This window comes from Parambassis ranga, unplaced genomic scaffold (assembly GCF_900634625.1).
Source record: "Parambassis ranga unplaced genomic scaffold, fParRan2.1 scaffold_24_arrow_ctg1, whole genome shotgun sequence".
NCBI lineage: Eukaryota > Metazoa > Chordata > Actinopteri > Ambassidae > Parambassis > Parambassis ranga.
This window is the reverse complement of record NW_021144797.1, coordinates 1,300,580-1,310,539: the sequence shown is the minus strand read 5'-3', so window position 1 is coordinate 1,310,539 and position 9,960 is coordinate 1,300,580. Positions and strand designations below refer to the sequence as shown.

Genomic DNA, 9,960 nt, shown 5'->3' with positions numbered 1-9,960 from the left:
TTCATTGGACTTCATTTCCCAGCAGCACTGTTCAGCAACAATATTCTGGTAAAGCTCCAGGTCGGCTCTGTAATGACGACCATTCACTCTGCCACTGCAGAACAAAAAGAGGGCATCAACACACTCCAAGTTTCCTCCATACCAGGTCACTTGTTTGCAATTCTGAAGCATTTAAGGCAATTTACGATTTCAATTTGCAAAAACACAAAAGGGAACATTAATATTCTACATTGTTTCATGATCATCTCTCAAACTCTATAATCTTCCCTTATATCCCTCCTCATTCTTTGTCTGGGTGAACCAATAAACCACTATAATTCCTTGGAAGCTTCCCACAGGTGAGCAACCACAAGGAATCATGTATACTGACAGTCAAGAAATGCACCAACAACCAAGTTACATATTTGCTGCTGATAGAAGGTCTTAGGAATCAGATGGGCAAGCTTTATTCTACTGTTATGTAATGTATACAATGAAAATCTGACACAAATGAGGGCGGGTATATTGAGTCTGTGCAAACAAAGAAGTTTGTTCCCTGACATGAATGAATGTAACTGCAGCAGAGTAAAGATATCTTTGCTAAACTAGTATAATGTTAGGCCAATCAAATTTCATGATAATGTAATCACAAATTAAATGTAGATTTAGTGCTATTGTTTTTTCAGTTTTTAAGTTTTTACCCAGACCCACCCACTGAGGTCTGTAACCACATATAAACCATGTTTCCCCACCAACAGTTAGAACTGATGAAGCTGCTTGGATGAGCAGCGAAACGTCTTCTAGAAACCTCTACAAGTCCAGACGCCTTGCTTCAATCTTCTCTACGTATGATGACCTGGATGACTGAGAATCTTCATCAACATGTTCAACACTATATATTCCTAACCAGAAATCTTTGTACATATCTTTACCAATGTCAAACTAAGAAAAACATGTGCTTTGTGTTGTTCTTCCACCGACTGAAACATGAAACGCAAGTGGTCACATGTGGCTCGTTGAGGGGTATGATTCTCGCTTTGGGTGCGAGTTCAAATCCCGGACAAGCCCTCATCTTTGAAATTCAGTAGATTGGATGTCTGTCTCATGTTTACATTTACAGGAATAATCTCAAATCTCAAACTCCTAGAAGAAGAGATGAAGTCTTTGCACTGAGGACTCAGTGGCTCACTGATATGAGACCAGATGCTAACGTGGATCTACCAGGCTTTACTGCTGTGAGAGCCGACAGAGACACAGACACTTGTGGGAAGAGCAGAGGTGGGGGGCTCATCATTTACGTGAATGAATGTTGGTGTTGCCCAGGACATGTCTCAGTGAAAAAGGTACTGTGTTGTCAGGACTTGGAACTGTTAGCCTGCGGCCATATTACTTGCCGAGGGAGCTAAGACATGTGATCGTGCTCTGTGTTTACGCCCCACCGAGCGCGGACGCATCAGCTGCCTGTGAGAAGATACACACAGTAACAGCAAGACTGCAGACAAAGCACCCCGAGGCGTTTATGGTTCTGGTTCACCTGCAGCCACAGTACACCCCCTGGTCAAAAGGATGTCTAAAACCACACGTTCAATCAGAAAGAGGTCAGCTGAGGCAGAGGATGGTCTGAGGGACTGCTTTGACACCACTGACTGGGTACTGCTAAAAACACATGTTGAGGACATAGGAGAGCAGACTCACTGCACTCAAAAAACTGATTCAAGCCCCTCTTAGAGGTGAAACATTATTATTTTCTTTGTCTTATGAAAATGTTATTAATTCCAACAATACCCAAATATGTTTAGCAGATGTAACATAAATGTTGACTCCCGTGGCCCTCTCAAACCGAATGAGTTCAACTAGCAGAGCAAGAGCATGTGCAGGAGATCAGCCTCTGTCCTACCTGCCATCCGCCTCTGCTTGAAACTACTGTTGGTAAGTTTTCTGTCTTCTATTTAGTAAGTTTATTATCTTTATGTGAAACAATGTGCATGCCTTAAAATAAATGGACCTTGAGTTTAAGAAGAAGTGTCAGTCATTGTTCACATTGGGGTAGACAGGCTACAAGCAGCTAAGATTAGTTAGCATTTGTTGTAGCTAATGTCTATGGTCGCGTCATATAGCTGTCAGAGGTAAGTGGTAAACACGGTTAGTACTTGGAGTTTTCTACACAGGCACGTTGAATTCATCCTTAACACACTGAGAGCGCAGCTCGCCGCCAGCTAACGCAATCCAAAAGTGCTTTGCTTTACTTTTGTAGCGTAGCTGGCAGGCTAACGTTAGCCCAGAGCTAATGCTCTGTGTTAGCCTAAGCAGCACTTGTATGCAGGGGTACAGTGTTAGGGTTAAAATTCCCCTTGTTTCTTTTGATCACCTCCCGAGTTGGTTTATGAGGAAGGAGCGGATAAATTCTGGTCTCAAGATTACAATTTATTAAACAATGAGGCAGATTCTGAGTCACAGAGCTCTGGGTTGTTGCACACAAAGAACATGGGGAACATGCAACAGTTATACCTGCAGTAGCCCCCCCCCCCCCTAATCAAGTCACACCCTCTTCTAGCCGGTCACAGACCCATCTGTCTTCTGATTATACTTTGAAGTTCTGATGTTGACTTCCTGGAGTGTGGGATGCTAGCTCAGGACTCTCTCCACATCAGAGTCTCTTGTATTGGGAAGGTCCCAGACATCAATGTTAAATGGCAAAAGGCAACAGGATATGTTACTTTGGTGAGAAGCAGGAGGTCGGATGTCCCAGGGCAGGCAGGGGGAGCACTGAACATAAAACTCTCTTTCTCACATGTTATTGTCATGTGTTTGAGATGCCTTGAGATGAGGTCCAGTATTCTGGAATGGAAGTTAGCATTCCAGAATGGAAGGCAACATTCCGGGACAAACATCGGCATAACAGAATGAAGAGCACATTTGCAGAATGAAAGACGGCAAAGTCAAAATTCCGGAATGAAAAGCAGAAATCTAGAATAAGTGGCAGCATTCCAGTATAGACATCAGTATTCCGGAATGATAGGCAGACTTCCCGAATAACAGTCAGTATTCTGGAACAGAGGTCAGTATTCCGGAACAGAAGTCAGCAAGACAGCATTCTGGAATGAAAAGCATTCCAGAATAAAAGAAAGTATTCCCAAATGAAAGGCAGAAATCTAGAATGAGTGGCAGCATACCAGAATAGACATCCACCCATTCCAGAATGATAGGCAGGATTCCGGAATGGTAGACAAAATTCCAGAATTAAACCCCTAACCCGACAGCGGCCTGTGACGTCATGGAAGTCAGCATTCCGACATGGAAGGCAACATTCCGGGACAAAAGTCAGCAAGACAGCATTCTGGAGTGAAAAGCATTTCAGATTGAAAGAAAGCATTCCAGATTGAAAGGCAGAAATCTAGAAGGAGCGGCAGCATACCAGAATGGTATTCAGAATTGGTGATTGGTGATTCCAGAATGGTAGACAAAATTCCGGACTTAAATCCCTAACCTGACAGCAGCCTGTGACGTCATCTAATCAGAGCCAGAGACTGAACCTCCTTAAGGGCAACAGTGGCAAGAAAAAACAGGAAGAACCCTTGAAGGTTTGGTGTAATGTCTCATCATATCAGATGAAATCATCCAATTGGCTTCTGTGGTCTGGGTTAGAATCTAAGTCAGTCAATGTCTTAAATGATTACTTATTTCCCCTCCAGAGGATAAATTATTTAAATGATTACTTATTTCCCCTCCAGAGGAAATAAACAGAACTGTCAGGAGTGGAATTTGAACCCACAGCTCCAGTGGAGACTGTGACCTGAATGCAGCGCCTTGGACCACTCGGCCATACTGACATGAAGAGCATGCTGTCCACAACAAGTTTGGAAAAGCTCAAGGATGAACACTTAATAAACAATCTGAAATCTTCACTGACACTGATGTGGACAGACTGAGAGTGTGTCTGTCTATGCTATCTCAACAAGTCTTGAGCCAGAGATGAGATTTTTCATCTGGTCACCACATGATGAATCATTCTGACTATTGTAGTACCTTGAGATCTGCCTTTCCCAGGTGTTTTGTCCTTAAGGTGAAGCAGTCTCTGCCTCAGGGTGAAACTGGGTTTGAAATGTACTGGGACATTTTATCCTTTGCCTCCTCATTGCACACCAGTTGCTCTCGGTCCAGCGTTTTTAAAATGATAGTTTTTGGAAGTGTCAGATGGACTGTGCCAGGGTTTGGTCCTCAGACAGTCAATATAAATGGCAGCACTCTGACTGGTCAAGATGAACTTTTTCATAGAGCTCGTTGTTAACACATCAGGCTTGTTAAATGTAAACAATGGAGGGGCATAAAGTGATCTTGGAGATGAAAAGAACCGTTGTTGGCAGGATTCGAACCTGCGCGAGGAAACCCCAATGGATTTCTAGTCCATCGCCTTAACCACTCGGCCACAACAACTGGCAAAAGGTATTGATGAAGGGTCTGACAACCCAGGTTGGTTCTGTCCATGAGTGCATGGTCTTGTCCAGTTTGTCCTGTCCACTTTGGTGTTGGCGCTCCTTTACTTGTTTTCCATTTCATTCGCAGGTAAATCTGCGCCGACCAGAGTCTCCGTTTGACAGACAGCTATCACAGAAAGTTGCCGACAGCTGAGCAAGTACTCACGTGCCAACATGGCACAGGTTGAATTGCTTCCAAGCCGGCTGTGTTCACGATCACATGGTCGTTTGAGACTACAAGCCTTCACTGTCCATTCTACGCTGTTTACTTTATTAGGAAGGTGCTTTACAATTGTCCCAACAAGCAGGGGGAGCACTGAACATAAAACTCTCTTTCTCACATGTTATTGTCATGTGTTTTTGTGAAAGATAAGGCTGACTTGTTTTCTTGCGTCTCTATTTAAACAATCTGAAATCTTCACTGACACTGATGTGGACAGACTGAGAGTGTCTCTGTGCTATCTCAACAAGTCTTGAGCCAGAGATGAGATTTTTCATCTGCATTCATGGTCACCACATGATGAATCATTCTGACTATTGTGATGCCTTGAGATGAGGTCCAGTATTCTGGAATGGAAGTTAGCATTCCGGAATGGAAGGCAACATTCCGGAATGGAAGGCAACATTCCGGGACAAAAGTTGGCATAACAGAATGAAAAGCAGATTTGCAGAATGAAAGGCATAAATCTAGAATAAGCAGTAGCATTCCAGTATAGACATCAATATTCCGGAATGATAGGCAGAATTCCAGAATAACAGTCAGTACACTGGAACAGAGGTCAGTATTCCTGAACAAAAGTCAGCATAATAGAAAATCATTCCAGAATGAAAGTCAAAATTTCAGAAATTTCAGAATGAAAGGCAGAAATCCAGAATAAGTCCAGTATTGTGGAATGGAAGTTAGCATTCTGGAATGGAAGGCAACATTCCGGGACAAAAGTCGGCATGACCACTGAGTGACTTCTGACTGGTACATATAAAATGTCATCATATGTCCTAAGCAGGGGGAGCACTGATCATAAACTCTCTGTCTTACATGTTATTGTCATGTCTTTTTATGGACGATGATGCTGACTGTTGTTTTCTTGCTTCTCTCTGTAAACAGCTTGTAAACAGCAGCTTCCCTGAGGGGAAACTCAGCTAATAAATGATGCTGTAACCTCTGGGAAGTGATCTGCTGGGTGGGAGTCCACTACATTATCTATCCTCATCCATCCAGCTACACCAGGGGTCTCAAAGTCAATTTACCAGGGGGGCCGCCGGGGGTAGAGTCTGGGTGAGGCTGGGCCGCATTAAGGCCGCATTAAAAAAAAGGGTTTCAAATATTCCAAAAAAGTACAACTGGTCCAATCGTCTCAATCTTTATTAATAACACGTCAGAATAGGGATGCAAATTATTGATTAATTCAATAATCGTTAGTTGAATGACCTTATCGATCGAATTGATAAGAGGTGATTTTCCTGGGCCTGAATTTCCCTCAGTTTCACTAAGAATAAAATCTAAACATTGTTTACTAAATAAACTGCATGTCATATTCCTTAATGAGTGATTTGCTGTACCTTTAAGGATACAGTACAGACAATGACATTTATGTAAGCTAGAATAACAAAATCTATTGTGAATAGAAATGAAATAAAATATGTCCAGCTGCTTTAACATGAAGATAAGTTGTTCACTGGCTCCTCACACAGACACATGTCAGGAGTCAGGCGTGTGCGCAGCTTGTTTACAGTGAGGGCAGCTACTGAGAACATGTGTTCCATTCAACCAGCATCCTGATTAAAAAGAAAGAAAGAAACTCCAAGTACTTCATGTGACCTGAGTATTCACAGTGAGCACAAATGGAAATGCAGATTATCACGCGGCAGTCTCCTACTTTGATTCATTCTGGGACTATATTCTGACGGAGCACTGCTACATGCGCACTGAGAACACGCCGCACCTGAAAACACACACCGTCAACATACCAGCATTAGGGGTGGGCGATACTGAAGATTTCAGTATCGATCCGATACCAAGTAAATACAGGGTCAGTATCGCCGATACCAATACCGATACTTTTACTTTGAAATTTCATGATCATAAATAATTATTTTTTGCCTTCTTTTTTGCCTTTAAATAGATTATCGTGATTAGCAGAATAATAATACACAAGAAACATTTGTTAAGTAAATCAAGCTGCAAACAAAAGTGCAGAACTGTTTGAAATTTTAACTTCACAATCATGTCAGCAATGCTCCTTGTGACAGCCATGGCTCTTTGTGAATCATGTAGGTGAAACAGCATGACTAAGATACTTTTATAAAAGTTTAACACCTATCTGCATGGAGCCTAAATATGAAGAATAAAGATCCTTCAACAGTTATCACCAAAGCATAATCATATTAATCATACTGAAATACATATCATTATATAAACTTATATAATTACATTATTAGATATATTTTGGAATTTGAGAAAAACGAGATTTATTTCAGGTGGTGATATGACAGTTCAGTCATTCTGCTAAAATTGCATATCTTATTACTGCACTCAGAAAGACAATATTAATTCATGCTGCAGATTACTGAATCTAAACCTTCACTTTTTTAAATCATCTACCTGGGTATTTATGAGTGTTTTGCAGTAAAGCCTTTGTCAGTGACCACTGTCTCTGGTTCATGTTTGGGGATCTGCCTCTTCCTCCTCCCTCTGTTTACTCTGCAGCTCGAGGTCTTTGGGCTCTGCTGCTTTATGTTTGTGTAAATGAGTTGTGTTTCCACAGCGGCAGGTCGCTTTCCTGCACCTCACAAGTAGCAGTTTCTTCTTCTCGTCTGTCGCTGTGAAATAACTCCAAACAGCGCTCCTCTTCCTCTCTGCTGTCTCCAGCACGCTAGCTGCACTTTACAGCCAATCAGGAGCTCCGTCTGCTCCGGCCGAGTGGAGAAGGAGGGGGAGGGGCGGAGTGTGCCTGCGCACTGAGCAGAGTGAGAGAGGAGCGCTGTTTGCACCGCGAGTAAAGTTGCTGAAGATATAGAAGAGAAACTTCCACAGAAATATCGATCTAATCACGCCAGTATCGAGTAATTACTGATCCTAACGTTGGTATCGATACTATCGATATTTAGATCGATTCGCCCACCCCTAACCAGCATGGCTAGGCTGCTGAGAACTGTCCAACAGACAGCGCGTCACTCGGCACAGTTTTCAATGCGCGCTCTCATTCCTCTGGTGCAGTACGCTCACATGTGTGTGCGCACGCCTGTGTGTGTGTGTCGGGGGGGGGGGGGGGGGGGGGGGGGGGGGGGGGCAGAACTCCTCTGCAGCGGAGAAATGCGCGAGCATGCAGAGACAGAAATGAGATGCCGAGCAGAACGGAGGCTGCCACTTGCTCTAGAGCAGTTCAACCGACGTCACAGGTTGAGGAAAAAAAGGGCAATCGGGCAGTTCAACACAAATGTTAGAATTCAAATGTAAATGTTTCTGATCCATCACCAGAACACTGGGAAACACATTTACTACCCTTTGTGTCATCAGGGACAAAAATGTCCGCTTCTAAAAACTGCTCTAAAAACTGAACAGATTCATATTTTTCTGCATCAATATGTGGAACAACTTCAGGACTGCTCAGAACTACCAAACATGACATCATTGGAGGAGTTTAACGCTTTAAATGCCAGGTAGATTGCATGATGCAAATATTTCATGTAAACATGCACAAAACAAGTTATTTTACAAGTTGGGAGGCTCAGGCATTATTTTATATCTGTCATGTCAAAGTTTATCCAAAATATTGAGTTGGAGTTATTAGTGTTTGTATTGCAGCAGTTTTAAATGGTGTTTTCCACTTAGGTCCATTAACTCCTATTATAATACTACATTTTAATATCAGAGCCATAACAACATGGAATCATGCATTTCTTAATGTAAGGGTTTCATTTGTGAGGACATGTCAAAGTTCATGATCATAAATTCAGCTTCACATTCTTCATTTCACTGCTTCTAAGACAAAAACATGTTCTGACCTGAAATCACAGTCAGTGATTCAAATGAAAGTGAAACATCATCAACATTTAAAGCACAAAGTTGAAGCTGCTGTCACTTCCACACACTCTGCTTCTACACACAGCACAGACTCACTGAGGAACCAGAACCCAACCAGAACCCAGCATGTAGAGGCTGAGTGAATGTGGTGCTGAAGGTGTGGAGGTGGATCAGTGTGTCAGAGGAGACTCTGTAGAAGGACAGAGTGCCAGCAGGACAGTCCACATACACTGCTGCTCTGTCAGAGACAGAGGAGGAGGAGATGGATGTTTTTCTGTCATTGTGCCAGACAGAGTAACGACGATCAGAGCAGCTCAGACTCCAGGACTGATTGTTTCCTCCAAACCAGCAGTCAGCACTGTCTCCTTTCCTTCTGATTCTTCTGTAACTCACTGATATATCAACCCCTCCTCTCCACTCGACCTCCCAGTAACAGCGACCAGTCAGAACATTTCTACACAGCAGCTGAGGCCACCAGTCAAATCTGTCTGGATGATCAGGATATGGCTGCTCCTCCTCCTCACGTGTCACCTTCCTGTTGTTGTCAGACAGTTTGAGCTTTGTGTTCACTGAGTTTGTGTCGACTTCAAGTTGACAGAAATCTGATGGAGAGAAAAAGACACAGCTGCAGTTTATCATCTGACACATCTGATGGCTTCATTCTGTCTTTACTGACTGATGTGTTGTTCATTCATACAAAGTTTATCATCAGACTTTTTGTCACTAATGTTTGAATGAACAAACACACAACTATCAGCTTTGTGTTCAAACACAAACTGGATATTTGCAGCAATGTGAGTAAAGACAGACGACACATTTAGAACATGAGAAGAACAGCAGCATCAACTGTATCATTGGATAAAGAGCATCATCCAAAAGCTCCTTCATCAGAGTCTGGAGGAGGATCTGGACTGAAAGACCAGACTCAGACCTCCTGATCTATCCTGATATTGTTCCACTGTTACTATTGTAAATACTTATTCCGCTTCTGTATTATTCTCCTTCTTCTGGACACATTTTCAGCAGAACTAGTCCAACAGCTTTAATGTGAGCGACCTGAAACTTTTACAGGACGTCCGGCTGTACCGGGACACCTGTGCTATGACTTTTCTTTCCGTTCCGATGTACGGTTTTCACGTAAATCGCAAAAAACCAGTGGGCGAACGACATAGACGGTGAATGGGGAGAGAGAAAAAAAAAGGCAAAAATCACAAAACCAGGGAGGAAGCCAAAAACAGGGAGCCGTTTCCATGGTAACCTCCACAGGTGCTCTAACTGACTTCTCTGATTACATCATCAAAGATGGCCACTCCCATTAACAATGCATTGGGTTCATTCAAACCAATGTAACTTTACTGTATTGATCCATACAGAGGCAGACACACACACACACATACACAACCATACAGGAACATACACAACTACACTCACACATGCACATGCACACACACTGATTTTCAAAATAAAAGCCTCCACATCATT

General features: G+C 42.7%; 1 non-coding gene across 1 annotated transcript; it reads right to left on the bottom strand.

Moving 5' to 3' along the window:
• Positions 1-4,331: 4,331 nt before the first annotated feature.
• trnas-aga (transfer RNA serine (anticodon AGA)) lies at positions 4,332-4,413 on the bottom strand. The gene has a single exon. It is a non-coding gene; the product is annotated as a tRNA-Ser (tRNA).
• Between the last annotated feature and the right edge of the window lie 5,547 nt (positions 4,414-9,960).